A 17,328-nucleotide genomic window follows, 5' to 3' on the forward strand; every position below is an offset into this window, starting at 1 on the left:
CCATCCAAGTTGCTGCGAAGTCCATATATTTGTTCTTCTTTATGGCTGCATAATATTCCACTGTGTATACATACCACATTTTCTTTATCCAGTCCAGCTTCGATGGGCAACATGGTTGATTCCATATTTTTGCTATTGTGAATAGAGCTGCAACAAACATATGTGTGCAGGTATCTTTTTTGTAGAATGATTTGAGTTCCTCTGGGTATATTTCCAATAGGGGAATTGCTGGGTCATATGGAAGGTCAGTTTCTAGTTCTTTCAGAAATCGCCACACTGTCTTCCAAAGAGGTTGCACTAGTTTGTATTCCCACCACTCTGTTCCCTTTAATAGCAAAATATCTTGAAAGAATCATCTCTACCTCTTTACCTTCAATTTCCTATATTATGATAGCACCTAGATACAGTTTTTAAAAAAAAAAAATAGAGGGAAGATGTCTTCTGTTCCATGTTTTTCTGAGTTTCAAGTTCTCCTCTTTGCCCCAGAGGGATGATAGATTCTACACTTCGGACTAAAATTGGAGCAGTAAATAGCTTCAGGGAGGATTGCAGGGCATGGAGGATTTTACATTTTATGTGGTATTTTTTTCCTGTGCAGTTCCATTTTCTATCTGAGTACATAAATTGCTTTCATTAAAATGTGTTGACAACAGTAATTTGAGCACGGAACTGATGGGCCAGTTTTGCTTGTATATTTTTTCTTTATATCTCTCTGAATTAAAAACCCAATACATGTTTTATTATTTTAAATAAAACCAAGAACTGAAACGTGATGCCAGCTAAGCAGCAATTCCTCATTTCCGTCTGTCTTCAGTTTCTGGTAACCCCCTTTCTCCTCTCCGCTTCTATGAAGACATTTTAAATAAATACCCCATGTAAGTGGAATCCCGCGGTATTTGTCCTATGTGCCTGGCTTATTTCACTTGAGCATAGTATCCTCCAGATTCATCCAGGCTGTCATGTTTGGCAGGGTTTCCTTCCTTTTAAAGGCTGAAGACTGTCCTGTTGTATGGATACGCCGCATTTTCTTTATTCATTCATCGTCTTTGAACATTTATGTTGTTTCCTTATCTTGGCTGCTGTGAATAATGCAGCAGTGGACAGGGGAGTGCAGGCATATTGTCAAGATCCTGAATTCAGTTCTTCTAGGTATATACACGAAAATGGGATCGCTGGATCATATGGTTGTATTTTTAATTTTTTGAGGAGTCTCCATACTATTTTCCATGGCAGCTGCACCATTTTACATGTTCCTGAGAGTGTGCACAAGTTTCCTTTTCTCTGCCAACAGTTATCTTTTGTCTTTTTGGTAATGGCCATCCTAACAGGTACAAGATGGTGTCTCACTATGGCTCGATTTTCATTTCCTTGATGATTTGTGATGTTGAACACCTTTTCAGAAACCTGTTGACCATTTATATGTCTTCTTTGGAGAAATGTCCATTTAAATTCTTTTCCCATTACAATTTTTTTTTTGACTGTTGAGTAGTAGGAGTTCCTTATGTATTCTGGATATTAATCTCTTATCAGATATATGGCTGGCAAATAATTTTTTCCATTCTGTGGGCTGCCTTCTTATTTTGTTGATTGTTTCCTTTGCTGCAGAGAACATTTTTAGTTTGGTATAATACCACTTGTCTATTTTTGCTTTTGTTGTTTGTGATTTTGGTGTCATATCTGAGAAATCATTGCCAGGGCCAATGTCAAGAAGCTTTCCTCCTATGTTTCTTTTCTTAGAATTTTACAGTTCAGGTCTTATGTTGAAGTTTTTAATACATGTTAAGTTGATTTTTAGGTGCAATGTAAGATTGTCCAATTTCATTCTTTTCCATCTGGATAACCAGTTTTCCCAACACCATTTGTTGAGGAGATTATTTTTTCCCATTACTCTTGTACCCTTGTCAAAAATTAGTTGACTCTATATATGTTGGCTTACTTCTGGACTCTCTATTTGTTCCATTGATCTACATGTGTGTGTTATGCCAGTACCATACTGTTTTAATTTACTGTAGCTTCGTAGTACATTTTTAAATCAGGAAATGTAGTGCCTCTAATTTTGTTCTTATTTCTCAATATTGTTTTGGCTATTTGAGGTCTTTTGTAGTTCCATATATATTTTAGATTTTTTTTTATCTCTGTAAAAAACATGTCATTTTGATGAGGATTGCATTTAATTTGTATTTTACGTCAGATCATATATTTTAACAGTATCAAGTCTTTCAATTCATAAAAATCTAGAATTTGAGTCACTTAAAAAATATTAAGGCTAATGATCTAATATTGCAAATTTCTATTTGTGCTTCCATCTAGTCCAGGGAGTCTAGTGACTATTGTTAATAAGAAATACAATTTTTTCAAAGGATTTGGTAATTTTAAAAACCTTGGCTGGGCTCGATGACTCAGCCTATAATCCCAGCACTTTGGGAGGCTGAGGCAAGAGGATTGCCTGAGCCTGTGGGTTCGATACCAGCCTAGGCAACTTGGCGAGACCTCGTCTCTACAATAAAAATAAAAAATAGCTGGGCATGGTAGCGCACACCTGCAGTTCTGGCTACGTGGAAGGCTTAGGTAGAAGGATTGTGGAGCCCAGCGGGTCGACTCTGGGTTGGCTGTGGGGGTGCCACTGCACTCCAGCCTGGGCGACGGAGTGAGACTCCAACTGAAAAAAAAATTGTTTTTTGTGCTAATATCTTGATGGGATAATCTGAAATATAGGAAAAAGAAGAATTATAAAGATTCTCTCTCCCATGCAGGGCAAAGGCTGTAATCATGAAGATTCTGTCTCCTTTATTCTAGTGAGAAGCAGAGCATAGTCACATAATGTATACCAGGCAGCCTCTGAACACGGTGATGTGAAGTCTTGCAGCAGCATGAAGTACTTATTTTATAATAAGTGAAGAAAATCGGATTACTAAAATAAGATTACTAATAGTACTCTATGATTGAGATTGGAAATTATATTAGTCCTAGGGCGGTGTAATTATGGAAGTTTTTACTATTATTCTCCTAGATTGTATATCATTAAATATAAAATAAATAATTTTAAAAGTTACTAGAAATATCTACTATTTTAAGAAAGTGGGAAGCTCTAAGAGCCGAAGGTGCTGTTATAAAATATATGGCAACGTCATAGAACTAATTAAGTTGCTACTGTAATTAGGTGGGGAGCGTTCATGGGATTATTTTGAGCCATCATCTTGTTAGCATCTTTTTGTTTTTGTTTTTGAGTTGGCGTCTCACTCTGTCGCCCAGACTGGAGTGCAGTGGCCGCCCCCGGCCACCGCAGCCTCGACCTGCTGGGCTCCAGCGATCCTTCCGCCTCCGCCTTCCAAGTAGCCGGAATTACAGGCATGCGCTACCACGCCCGGCTGATTTTTTGATTTATTGTAGAGATGAGATCTCTCTGCCCAGGCGGGTCTCGAACCCATGGGCTAAGGCACTCCACTCACCTCAGCCTCCCAAAGGCGCGGGATTACAGGCTGAGCCACCGAGCCCGGCAGCATCTTTTTTTTTGAGTTTGAGACTCACTCTGTCGTCCAGGCTGGAGTGCAGTGGCACACTCACAGCCACCCCAGTGTCGACCTGCTGGGCTCTGGTGATCCTTCCACCTCAGCCTTCCAAGTAATCGGAACTACAGGTGCGCGCTACCACACCTGGCTAATTTTTTATTGATTGTAGAGTCGAGGTCTCACCAAGTAACCCAGGCTGGTCTCGAACCCGTGGACTCAGGCAATCCACTTGCCTCAGCCTCCCAAAGTACTGGAATTACAGGCTGAGCCATCTAGCCTATCTTGTTTGCATCTTAAGCAACATGACATCACAAAGGAATAGGAGCAGTTTAAGAGCACTTTAGTGACTTGTCCTGTGTTTGAAATGTTTTGGTTGCAAATATTTTTAAAATTTCCTCTTTATCGACTGTCTTAGTTTGGGCTGCTGTAACAGAATACCACTGACTGACTGGTTTAAAAGCAAACCCTTATTACTCAAAGTTCTAGAGGCTAGTAGTTTAGGATCAAAGTGCTGGCAGATCTGATGTCTGCTGAGGGCACTTTTCCTGGCTTGTGGGTCATCTTGCATGTAGAAATGTAAATAAATACATATATAGCATTATATATTGTATATATATATAACTATATATGTGTGCTAGAGCTTATTGAGTTTATTTTTGTATTTTGGATCTAATTTCTTAGCATGGATGAGAGTAAAGTTAGAATTTGCTAAACTTCCTTTGATTATACTTTTATTTCCTCCCTCCCTCTTTTTTTTTCTTTGCTGGCAAGTATGTAGAGCAATCTTTCCTCCCTTGATAATAATGTCAAGTACATGGAATTCCTTATAACCTTGGTCACAATGGGTAACAGATGGAATGAAGTCTGTTAATGTGTGAGTCAAGATAATAGCTAATCTGACTGAGATACTGACCAAGATCTAAAAAGACTAAATCAATGGAGCACTTTACAAGTAACTTTAAGACACAAAGATATATATATCTATTTTTGTTTGTTTGTTTTTTGTTTTGAGTTGGAGTCTCACTCTGTCGCCCAGACTGGAGTGCAGTGGTTGCTCCCGGCCACCGCAGCCTTGACTTGCTGGGCTCCGGTGATCCTTCCGCCTCAGCCTTCCGAGTAGCCAGAATTACAGGCATGCACTACCACGCCTGGTTAATTTTTTTTTATTTATTGTGGAGATGAGGTCTCGCCTGCCCAGGCAGGTCTCGAACCCGTGGGCTCAGGCAATCCACTCACCTCAGCCTCCTAAAGGCGTGGGATTACAGGCTGAGCCACCGAGTCCGGCTACAAAGATATATTTGAATACTGACTATCCAAGACAAATTCAGAAAAAGGTGCATTACTACTAAGTGTCTAAGAGAGTAAGATTTTGAATTTAGTCATTCATGGGGATGGCTTGAGCACTTTTAAGTGGTTGGTAGGAAGTGGCCAGGAGAGAGTGAGAGAAGAGAAAGAGTTATATCAGGGATGAGGAGACAATTGAGAGTCATATATTTGTGGAGATAGAACAGCATAGGTTGAATGTTATTTTGGGGAGGCACCATTATTACATTATAAAAAGGAGGCATAAAGAAAGGCTGGGTGGCATTTTTAATTTGCTTAGTATTTATAGCAAGTTAATTTCTAATGGTGTGGTGAGTTTGCCTTTTTCTTTTTTTTATTATTTTTTTCTGACTAACTTGAAACAAGTTTCTGTGTTTCATTTTTTTCAAATTTTAACTTCTTAAGATTATGCTCATTTTTTTCTATGTTAGTAACAATTTTTGACATAAAACCATGTTTGGTTATACTCAGTAGAAATGAGCACATGCACTAGAATGTTCACAGCATCATTACTTGTAATAGAAAAAACTGGAAGCTGCCCAAATGCCCACCAACAATAGAATAGCCATATATTATTATATTACCACCATGGAACACTATTCAGTAATGAGAATGAACAATCTACAATATATACAATAATATAGATTGAGTCTAACAGCATGGTATTGAGTGAAATTTGCCAGATTATATAATCACATTTATTTAAAGTTAAAAAAAAAAGTCAAACTCACTAAATTATTAGAGGTAAAGTAGTGTTTATTTTGAGGTAGGGGTAGGGTAGTGAAAATAGAGGGATACAAGAGGATCTTCTGGGATGTTACTAATGCTGTTTATTGATCTGGGTTCCAATTATGAGGGTGTGTGCAATTTTTGAAAATAGATTAAGCTGTACATTTATGATAATACCTTTTTCTGCATATATATTATACATTAATAAAGACTTTAATATTAATATTTAATACTAATATTTAATCAGAATGTTGACCAAGAGTCAGAATTTCCCAGTCTTTATAATCTTCCTGTGGCTGTCACTAACTCATGACTATAGTTCTGTTTTTTTCCTAAGACAGAACTGATTTCCTTTTATTGTCTCAACATTATTATTAATAGCTTCCCCTTTTATTTTCAAAGTAACCAAGTTTGACTTCCACACCTACTCATAGTTAACTGTGAGGAAATTTTTTTCTGCCACCCTAAATAACTAGAGAACAATAAAATTATTAAAAACACAACAAATTTTCAGGCATTGGACAATAGGCTATATAGGACAGTAATCCTGAGAGATGAGAAATAAGTGAAGTAAATCCTATAATTGCTCCAGCTTACTGCCTAGAGGCAGTTTCCAGACCACAGTGAAAGCAGTAGGAATCAAAACAGAGCCTGGTGGATTCTTGCTGTGTTGAGACAGATATATGAGTTTTGTGGACATCAGAGGGCTAAATAGTGAGCAAAGAATAAAGGAGAAGGACTAGCTGCTCAGAGAGCTCTGGAGAAGTGCTCTTGAAGGGTCACTTCAAGTTTCTGGTTGAATATTAATACATGTGTACATGAAAGAAAACTACTTGCACTTGGGGAAAGTACAAGATTGATTTGTATTCCCATTAGCCAGAGTGTATATAGTTTGTGATGTATAATGCACTGGATACAGTCTCAGAAGGATAATGCATTCAAAGTAGTGGGGTTATGTTTGTCCTAGAAAAAAAAAGCTGTATTAAACCTTTAAATGTAAACTTCATAAGGAACAAATTCATCCAGGAATTATGCATGCTAAAACAAAGTCCAACACTCTTTAAAGGATTTCAACAAAATTCAGTGCCCAACAATGTAAAGTTTACATTGTCCAGCATTCTATCAAACATTACTAGGCACATAAAGAAGTATAAAAATATGATCATAACTAGGAGAAAATAATCATTTAATAAAAGCAAACCTAGAAATGAGGGGAATTATGAAATTAATAACTTGGAACTTAAAACAACTATTATAAATCTTATAAATATTATCAAAGATGTAAAAAAATGCACATACTTTGGAGAGAAATAGAAGATATGAGAAGACCCAAGTGGAACTCTTAGAGTTGAAAAAGACAATATCTAAAGTGAAAAACACACAGAATTAGATTAACAGCAAGAAAAGATCAGTGAACTTGAAGACACTGTGATAGAAATCATGTAAAATGAAGCACAGAGAGAGAAAATATGGGGAAAATTAATGGAGCCAAGGTGAGCTGTGGGGTAATATTAAGCAGTCTTACATGTGCATAATTAGAGACCTAGAAAGGGGGGGAGAGGGAATATTAAAAATAGTTGAAAAACTAATGGTTGAACAAATTTGAAATTTGATGAAAATTAGAAACCCACTAGGCAAGGAGCTCAAAAACCCCAAGCAGAAAAGAAAACCTGAAATTATATCAAGAATAATTTAAATCAAATTGATGAAAATCAGACAGAAAAATCTCAAAAGCAGCCAGAGAATAAAGACACCTACAGGTGAGCAAAGATAAGAATGACAGCAGATTTCTCATCAAAAGTTATACAGGTCAGAAAACAATGGAATGCCATTTTTCGAGTGCTGAAAGAAGAAAATTTTGTCATTCTAGAATTCTATAACCAGAAAAAAAAAAATCTAATGATAGAGAATAAAAAAACTTTAAAAATAAAAGTGGAGAATATTCTTCACCAGCAGACCTGTGCTATAAGAAAAGTTCAAGGAAATTCTTTAGGCAGAAGAAAAATCTTAGATGGAAGAAGAAGAAAGTGTGACAGAAATGAGAAATATTTGGGTATTCATATATAAAATATTTTTCTCATTTTCAAATGTTTTAAAAACATAATGGACCCTTTGAAGAAAAAACATACATAGATTGTGGAGCCCATAGTGTGTGTAGAATTAAAATGTATGAAAACAAAATCAGGTCGGGCTCAGTCTGTAATCCCAGCGCTTTGGGAGGCCGAGGTGAGTGGATTGCCTGAGCTTGCGGGTTCAAGACCCACCTGGGCAACTTGGCAAGACCTCATCTCTACAATAAATCAAAAATTAGCTGGGCATGGTAGCGTGTGCCTGTAGTTCCAGCTACTTGGAAGGCTGAGGCAGAAGGATCACTGGAGCCCAGCAGGTCGCGACTGCGGTGGCCGGGAGCATGCCACTGCACTTCAGTCTGGTCAATGGAGTGAGACTCCAACTCCAAAAGAAAAGAAAAGAAAATCATAGACGAAGGTAGGAGAAAGATGCAAATGAGAAGTGTAATAGTATTTGAAATAAATGGTGATAAGTTAATAAACTATATTGTAAACCATAAAGCAACCACAAAAAATGAAAAATACATAAGCAAACACATACCTATAAAACACAAATTGATATAGTTAATAAACTAATAGTGGAGATAAGTTGGAATTTTAAGAAATACTCAAGGAATCCAAAAGGTAGTAGAAAAAACAGAAAGAAAAAAGAACAGATGGGACAAATATAAGACAAATAGCCAAGATGTTAGACTCAAACCCAACCTGTCAATAGTACATTAATTGCAAAACTCTAAATTCAAAACACCAAGAAAAATCAATAAAACTAAAAACTGATTATTTGAGAAGAACAGTAAAATCGATCAATATCTAGCTAAACATATCAAGAAAAAAGAACACATCAGTTGCTAATATTGGGAATGAAAAAGAGAATGTCTTTCACTCTAGATACTATACACTTAATTTTTTATTTTTTTGAGTTGGAGTCTCACTTTGTCACCCAGACTGGAGTGCAGTGGCATGCTCATGGCCACTCCAGCATCGACCTGCTGGGCTCTAGTGATCCTTCTACCTCAGCCTTCCAAGTAGCCATAATTACAGCACGAGCTACAATGCCCGGCTAATTTTTTGATTTATTGTAGAGAAAAGGTCTCACCATGTTGCCCAGGCTGGTCTTGAACCCGCAGGCTCAGGGAATCCTCTCGCCTTGGCCTCCCAAAGTGCTGGGATGACAGGCTTGAGCTATGTTGCCTGGCTGATCCTATAGACTTTAAAGGGTACCCGCAGAATATCATCAACAACTCTATGCCAATGAGTTCATCAATCTAGTTGCAATGAACTAATTCCTCAAAAGATACAAACTATCAAAAATCAGTTAAGAAGAAATGGATAAACTGAGTAGCCTAATATCTATTAAAGAAATTAAATTCATAGTTGCAAAATCCGCATATAGAAAACTCCAAATTTCTTCAGGAAAAAGAAAGCCACTTCTAGGTAAATTCTTCTAGAAACAGAAGAGGAGAGCAAACCCCAACTAATTTTTATGAAACTAGTATTACCCTGATATCAAAACCAAAAAGATATTACAAGAAAAAGAAACCATAAACCAATAGCCCTCATGAGTATCAACAAAAAGTCACAGCAAAATGTTATCAAAACAAATTTAGTAATTTGTAAAATAGGTAATACATTTCAGTTAGTTGGAGTTTATTCCAGGAATGCAAGCTTAATTTCCCATTTATAAATCAATCAATGCTATCCACCATATTATAGGCTAGAAAAGAAGAATCATTAGATTGTCTCAACATATGCAAAAAAAGATTTGACAACACACAACACAGATTTGTGGCAAAAACTCTCAGCAACTTAAGAACAAAAGGGAAATTCTTCGGCCCAATAGAAGATATCTATGAAGAACTTACAGCTTCTCATTAATACAATTAATTCAGGTGAAAGAAAAGAAAGCCAAGGCTACTGAGGTGCAAAAGAAAAAAAAAGTGAGAGGGCTTCTGTTACTGTATTCTGAGCTCAACTCTTGAAGGTGTTATGAAAGTGGTCTTAGAGAAGCACTTGGCAGCCTGTTCGTAGGCAAGAGAAATTGCAAAGTTTCAGAAGGGAAATATCTAGACAAACTCAACTGTCCCTGGCAGCGCACACTTCAGTGATGCTCCATGCTGGACGTGGTCTGTTGGTCAGTCTGAATCATTTGTTGAGAATCTGATAATCCACACACATCAGAATTCCCCAAATTTCTTATGGATCACACCAACTGAGGGGTGTGTTTGCAGATCAAAGATTTGCATATTGTTTTATCAATGAAAAGCTATTTAATAACATATTTTAACTCACTAATATCTGACAGAGACGTGTTCCCAGAATGGTCTCATAGCAGAATTAGCCCTGGACTTTCATTTTTCACCTGAAGAAATGGAAGCAAAGTGAAAGCCATGATTTGTCCAAGGTCCCACAGCTCTATGGTGACAGGGATGGGACTAAAACATGAGACTTCTGACTTGTAGCTCACTACTCTTTGAAATGCGTCACCCTGGCCCCAAGGATACGTGTTTCACCATTCAGAGGTATAGTGAGAGACAAGCTTATAGGTACACTGATCTGCCAACTGGCAGATGGCGATCTATCATGACATCTCAAAAACATTTTTGGTCTTCCTCTAGATTTAGCTTCTTCCTCTCCATAGGTAGAGTAAGAAGTCAGCCATTGCTTCAGTTTTCTCTACAAATTTCTTTCTTTCCACTACACCCTACCACAGATTATAGGATACTGGGGATAGTAAAAGTAATATCTCATGAGACAAAGTGTGAGGATAACTGTAACATAATAAAGATTATAAACTTCTGCTTAAGAAATTGTTTTAAAATCTTAATTTTCTGGTTTACTCTGAGTAAATATAGAAAGCTGTTCTATTCTGATCTTAGTTGCTGAAATCTTTAATGTGTTTTTACCAGTTCATTTTCTGCATAAGTAAATGAAGTATATATGCAGCGTGATTGGCTCTTAGAAGCAAAGGATTCTGTAATGGTCTATGTCAGTATCAATTCTCAGTGTGGTCTTGATGATGTCCATGCAAAAACCTAGGGAGATCATGTGGTTTAAAAGTAAATCCTTGAAACTCTTTGTTTATTTTATTTTTCCAAATGCTGCTGTCTTAAAAGTGAAATGTCAAGATCATCAAGACAATAGTGGGTTTCACTAAATCAGATTTTTTCCTTCTCTTCTCCCTCCCCCTCCTCCTCCCTCTCCTCCTTCTCCTCCCCTTCCCCTTCCTCCTCTGCCTCCTTCTTCTCCTTCCTATCCTCTTTCTTCTTTGAGTCCGAGTCTTACTCTGTCGCCTAGGCTGGAGTGCAGTGGCACAATTCTGGCTCACTGCAGCCTTGACCTCCTGGTTCAGGTGATTCTTCTGCCTCAGCCTCCTGAGTAGCTGGGCCTGCAGACATGACACCACACCCAGCTAATATTTTTTGTAGACATGAGGTCTCACTATGTTGCCTAGGCTGGTCTCGAATTCCTGAGCTCAAGCAGTCCTCCTGCTTCGGCCTCCCAAAGTGCTAAGGTTAATCGCCATGAGCCCCAGTATCTGGCCTCAAATTTTTTCTATGAGACAGAAATTAAAATTTAAGATTTTTTTTCTGATTTATATAAGCACTATACATTTAAAATTTATGATTCCCCCACATTCATGCAAACTTATTGTTCATCTGTCCCTCTGGAATCATTCTCTATGCTTTTCTCTCTGCTGACCTCCTTGGACTGGGTCAACTGGTCTCCCCTGCTTCTGGCTTCTTATTGGGTTTGGCAACAGATTTGGAGGGTAGGGGAGAGAGATTGGGTGCTTATTTTCCTCAACCCTCATTGCATCTCTGAAGTCTTAGCAGTGGGCACATTTCTCTATGGTGTACTCAGTCAGCTTCTGTTAATCCTGCTTCTGGGGCTCCAGCTCTCTCTGAGTTCAAGCTACCCTCTCCTTGACCTTTCAGACCCATGGCGCTGGATGTCTTGCCTTCCCTTGCCGGCTTCCATAATCCTGCCCATGTCTCTGTACACAGTCCCCCATTAAGCTCCCTTTAGAATAACACTTTGTGTTTACTGTCTGTTACCTACCTAGATCATGGCTGATACAATATATTGACTTGGGAAAATGTAAATGTTGTAGTGGACAATCTCTTTTTTTTAAGGAATTGTGATTCTTTAATCCTGAGTATTTCTCCTCAGTCCATGTGGTATTATAATGGTGATGTTTTATTTCCCTTATTTCTATTAATTTGTTTTCTTCTATAAGAAAGAGCTGTTTCTTCTTTCTCATGTACTTATTTAATTATATCAGTATGGTCTTGTGGATATTGATTTTATTTTTTGGATCATAATCTAATATTATTATATTTTTGTTGTTTGTTTTATTGCTTAATTTGTTTCAACTTTGGCCACTGAGAGCTCTTTCAGGTTGGTTTTTAATGTACTGCTTTTTTCTTCCCCTCATTTTGTTCTCAGTACTTCCTTAATTTCTGGCACCACAAGTTGCCTCCAGGTTTATCTTGTGTTTTCTTTGCCCCAGCAACTTCTCCAGGCTTGTTTTCTTTTATCAGAGAATGGTATTTAGAAATCAAGATGTGGGAACTAGGTGTGCTCATTGCTACCAGGGTGTCACTGCATTTAGGTCCTCTCAGTGTTAGAACTAATAAATATATGTATATTTATACATTTATTTATTTATCTATCTGTATGCATTTGTATATATATATGTGTGTGTGTGTGTGTGTGTGTGTATATATACACATACATATGTGTATTTGTGTATGTATATTTAAAAACAATGAATTTGAATTTGAAGGAAGTAAGGTAAAGTAGTACATATTAATTCAAATTTATTCTGGTGAGAGTGGCCCCAAACATCATCCTTTTAATTTGGGAAGAAATTTTAATATCCAATGAAATAACATTAAAGTCATAAAATATCTTAAGTAACAAAGAAGAATCTTACACACTTTCGAAATGAATAAATGGAGTAAGAAGCTAACACAAACACATATTCACCTAACAATATAACCTCAAAGTATGTGTCAATTAGTGCAATTAGAGGGTCTAATGTAATTACCTTAGAAATTGAGAAAACAAGCAGATCAAAAATAAGTAAAGATATAGATAAGAATTACATAATTAAGAAACTCAAACTATTAGATAGTGTATTAGTTTCTTGTTGCTGCTATTACAAATTATCACAAGCCTAGCAGTTTAAAACAACACAAATTTATTCTCTTACCATTCTGGAGACCTGAAGTCTAAATGGGTTTTGTGGGACTAAAGACAAGATATGAGTTAAAATTAAGACACATTGACTTTAGTCTTGTTCTTTCTGGGGCTTCCGAGAATAATTTGTTTCTTGTCTTTTCCAGCTTCTAGAGATTGCTGGGATTCCTTGACTTGTGGCAGCATTACTCCAACGTCTGCTTCCAACATCACATTGCCTTCTCCTCTTTTCTGCTCAAATATCCCTGGTCCCTCCCTTTTATAAGGATTCAGGTGATTGCAACTAGAGCCCATCTGGATAATCCAGGATAATCTCCTAATTTCAAGATCCTTAATTTAATTGTATCTGTAAAATCCTTTTTGTCATATAAAACAATATTCACAGGTTCTGAGGATTAGAACCTAGGTATCTTTGGAGGTTGTTATTCAGCTTAACATAGATGGATAATTAGAACTTGACATTTAACAAAGAGTATACACTCTTCCAAAACACACAGTATATATGTAAAACCTGAACATACACTACAGGAAAAACCTCAGGTGACTCTAAAGAATAAAAATTATATAAATCTTGTGTTCTGATCATTATGAAAAATGGTTAGAAATTAGTGACCAAAGGATATCTAAACAAACACATCTCCTAAATCTAGAAAGTGAATAATGTATTCTCAAAAACATGGTAAAAAAGAAATATAAAGGAAATTATGAAATACTTAGAATTAAGAAAAACAATGGTAACATACGTCAAAAAATTTTAGGAGGAAATCTAAAGCAATAGTTAGAGCAGTGCTGTCTGATTAAACTTTCTGTGATGATGTAAATGTTCTGAATCTGTTCAATATAGTGGCTACTAGCTTCATATTACTCTTTTTTTGAGGTTTTAATTTAATTTAATTTTTTAAAGATGTGGGGTACAATTAAGGATTAGGTATACAAGTGGTCATTGTACAGGTAAAGTTTGGGCCTCCCTTTGGTCCCTATTTCGCCTGGTTTGAAATCAGATACTCTTACTAATGTTGTGTTCTTCCCCCGTCCTTGCAGTATCCCTGCTACTGCCAATCCCTTTCTTATAGTATTATGGTAAATGTTCAGAATCTGCTTATGAGTGAGAACATGTGGTACTCAGTTCTTTGTTTCTGTGATAGATCACTGAGTGTGAGAGACTCTTAATCCATCCAAGTAGCTGCAAAGTCCGTATAGTTGTCCTTCTTTATGGCTGCGTAATATTCCATCATGCATATGTACCACATTTTTTTCTTATTACTCTTAAACACTTAAAATGTAACTACTGTGACAAAGGAACTGAATTTACAATGTAATTTATTTTAACAAATTTAAATTTAAAGTTAAACAGTCATAAGTGTCCAGTGGCTGCCATATTGTGCAGTGCAGAGTCAGAGGACAATTTGTGCCTTCAAATATATTTATAAGAAAATTGAAAAGGTTGGCAAAAATGAGCTTTCACATAGTTGGAAAAAACAACTGTGCAAACTCCTTATCTCTATGAGATACAAAATCAGTGAACTAGAGAACAACAATAGTACAGAAAATGAACAAAATCAAAAGTGCATTATTTGTATAGATTAATAATATAGAAATAATTCTGGTAAAATTTGTTAAGAATAAAAGAGGCTGCAAATAAACAAAATACAGAAGTACAGGGATAACCAGCCATAGAGCAGCAATGGCATTGGAGGCCAGGGTTGATTGGACCCCTGTTCATGGCATGAACTGAAGTGCCTTTACTCAGAGCAGCTGTAGTGGTATCTACACAGGAGATTGATAATATTTATTTTCTAACTGCCCAGGCTTAACATCTGATTTTTGGACTTTCTTGGATAATCCATGAGCTACCGATATCTTTTTATTTTAAATTGGGTTTATGAAGGTATAATTTATATACAGTAAAATTTACCCCTTTAAAATATGTACTTCTATGAGTGTTAGCAGGCAGATATATAACATTTCTATCACCCTTAAAAGTCTTCTGTGCTTTTCTGCAGTTAAGCTTCCTCTTCTTTTTTTCAGTCCTTAGCAACCACTGATACTAAATTCCACTGCCCTTCAGGACCCAGAGATTAATAATTGCAGAAACTTTAATAAACTCATCATGTTGCTTAGGGTAAAGCCAATGCTAAAACGTTTTCAATCCTGTCTTATTTTTCAGATACATAGGAAGACAACACTCTTCCCAGCCTCCTTTGCAATTATTTCTGGAGACATGTAATTGTGTTCTGGACAATTGAAAGTGAGTGTGGAAGTGATGTAAGCTTGCAGACTAGGCCCTAAGTAAGTCCTATGTGATCTACCAGCCTTCTCTTTCCCTTTGGAGCCATCATGGAAATCACATATTCCAGGTGGTGTAGTCACAAGATAGAAGTCAATCTGTGTTATTGAGCCCCCACTTGGAGCAGATCTGTCCAGAAGAGCCACATTGGACTGTTAGAAAAAGACAAATTAGCCTTTTTGAGTTAAGATATTGAGATTTTGGATTTTGTATATTTCTGCAGCATAGCTTAGCCTAACCTGACTAATTAATTGCTTCTCTTCATCTTCAATCTTTGCCTGAACTTTTACTTCCCTCAGCCCCAGTCTGTCACTGATTTCTCTCTCTTGGGCCTTTCCTTTTACTGGGAGTATCTTCCCTATGTCTCTCATGCAAATATCACTTGCTAATTTCTCATAAAGTCATGTTGGAGCCAGGGTGGCATGTGTAGGTTGTTTAGAAGTAAGTTTCAAGCTAAGGCTGTCATTACTGGAGTCCTCTTTACACTTCTGAACCTTCAGAAAATTACGATTTCAATTTCTACTCTCTTAAGAAATATGTTAACAAGCTGGGCATGGTGGCTCATGCCTGTGATCCCAGCATTTTGGGAGGTGGAGTGAGAGGATCGTCAAGTCTGGGGGTTTAATACCAACCTGGGCAACTTGGTGAGACCTGGTCTCTACAATAAATTTAAAAAATTAGCCAGGCATGGTGGCATGCGCCAGTAGTTCCAGCTACTTGGAAGGCTGAGGTGGAAGAATCATCTGAGCTCAGTAGGTAGAGGCTGCAGTGGCCGTGAGCATATCACTACACTCCAGCCTGAGTGACAGAGTAAGACTCCTACTAAAAAAAAAAAAAAAGAAAAAGAAAAAGAAAAAAGAAAAAAAAGAAATATCTTAATAATAAAACAGTACAAATTTTATTCCATTTTTATAGTAAAAGCAAAATCCTCAGAAATAAAATTCTCAATATCACGTGCTATTCAGTGATAGGGGACTTCCAAGACTTGATTCCTGTTATATAGTGCCAGAATCAGCCATACAATTTATTGCCACTGGTTTTTAATTTATTAAAAGGCATCTGGTCCTAGGGAAGGGTTTAAATGACATTGTCAAATTCATGACATTGTCCAAGTTTTAGCATGGGAAGCAGAAGAGTCCACTTTTTGAAGACCAGAGATATAAAAGATGTTAGTCTAAACTGTAGCTCATGCTAAGAAAATTTTTCTGATAATTATAGAGCATTAGTGCTAAATATAGATATTGGTGAGGCCAGAGTCCATCAGAACAAGTCACATTTGGAGTGAGATATGGCTTTCTGTAGAATCCAGAGCGTGTTTCTTATCACACAGCCAAATCTAAACTTTGAGCTTGGGGGTGGGGTGGGGAGAAAGAGAGAATTTTCCACTTTTCATTTTCTCTCAATTATTAGTCTCAGAGTTTTTGTTCAAGGAAAGGCCAAATTACAAGCTCTGTTTCTTGGGCTATCTCAGTGTGGAGATAAGAAAAGGGTAACAATAATATCCACACTATAGATATTTCACTGGGTGTACCCCTACTTTCCATTATATAACAACTTCAGTCTTCCTTTCTTTTCTCCCTCATATTACTCTCAAATTGTTTCAGGAGCTCTTTGGGAGTATGTATAAATGACATAGCTTGCTATCTCCTTCAGAACAGAAGCACTAATTTCCTCCACTGCTGGGAGTTCTGGTGGTTTACAGTTCTCAGGTAAGTCTCTCCCAGAATCGCCCTCTGTGGAAGAGCTGTCTTGCCCAAAGCCATGCCCTCTTTTTGGAAGTAACCTCTACTCCATGAGTGGTCAATGAAGGAATCTCAAGGTCCAGTCCTTAATTATATTTGGGAAAACTCAGAAGAGCCATTCCAGCTCCAGAGCGCCCCACGAGATAAACTGAAAACCTTGTGGCAACTGCATATTGCAATTCTTTTCATCTCTTGGCCTCATTCCATTTTTTTCATTCCCCAGTGGAAGTCAATCCCAAGAGCACGCTCCGATAAACTTTCTACACACAAATCTCTGACTCAAAGTCTGCTGGCCAGGGAGCCCAATCTGAACAGTTGACTCCAGAAGTGGTCCCAGGAAAGTTTAAAATAGCATTTTGAAGATGGACCATCCACCAGCCAAGTGGTGGTGAGGACCTCATCGCTGGTGATGGCGGAGCACTGGCAAATTTGGCATGCTGTAGTGCTCCCATTGTTAAACATTTTTC

This window comes from Carlito syrichta, unplaced genomic scaffold, assembly GCF_000164805.1.
Source record: "Carlito syrichta isolate Samal-C Ts95f unplaced genomic scaffold, Tarsius_syrichta-2.0.1 Scaffold308224, whole genome shotgun sequence".
In the NCBI taxonomy this organism is placed as follows: domain Eukaryota; kingdom Metazoa; phylum Chordata; class Mammalia; order Primates; family Tarsiidae; genus Carlito; species Carlito syrichta.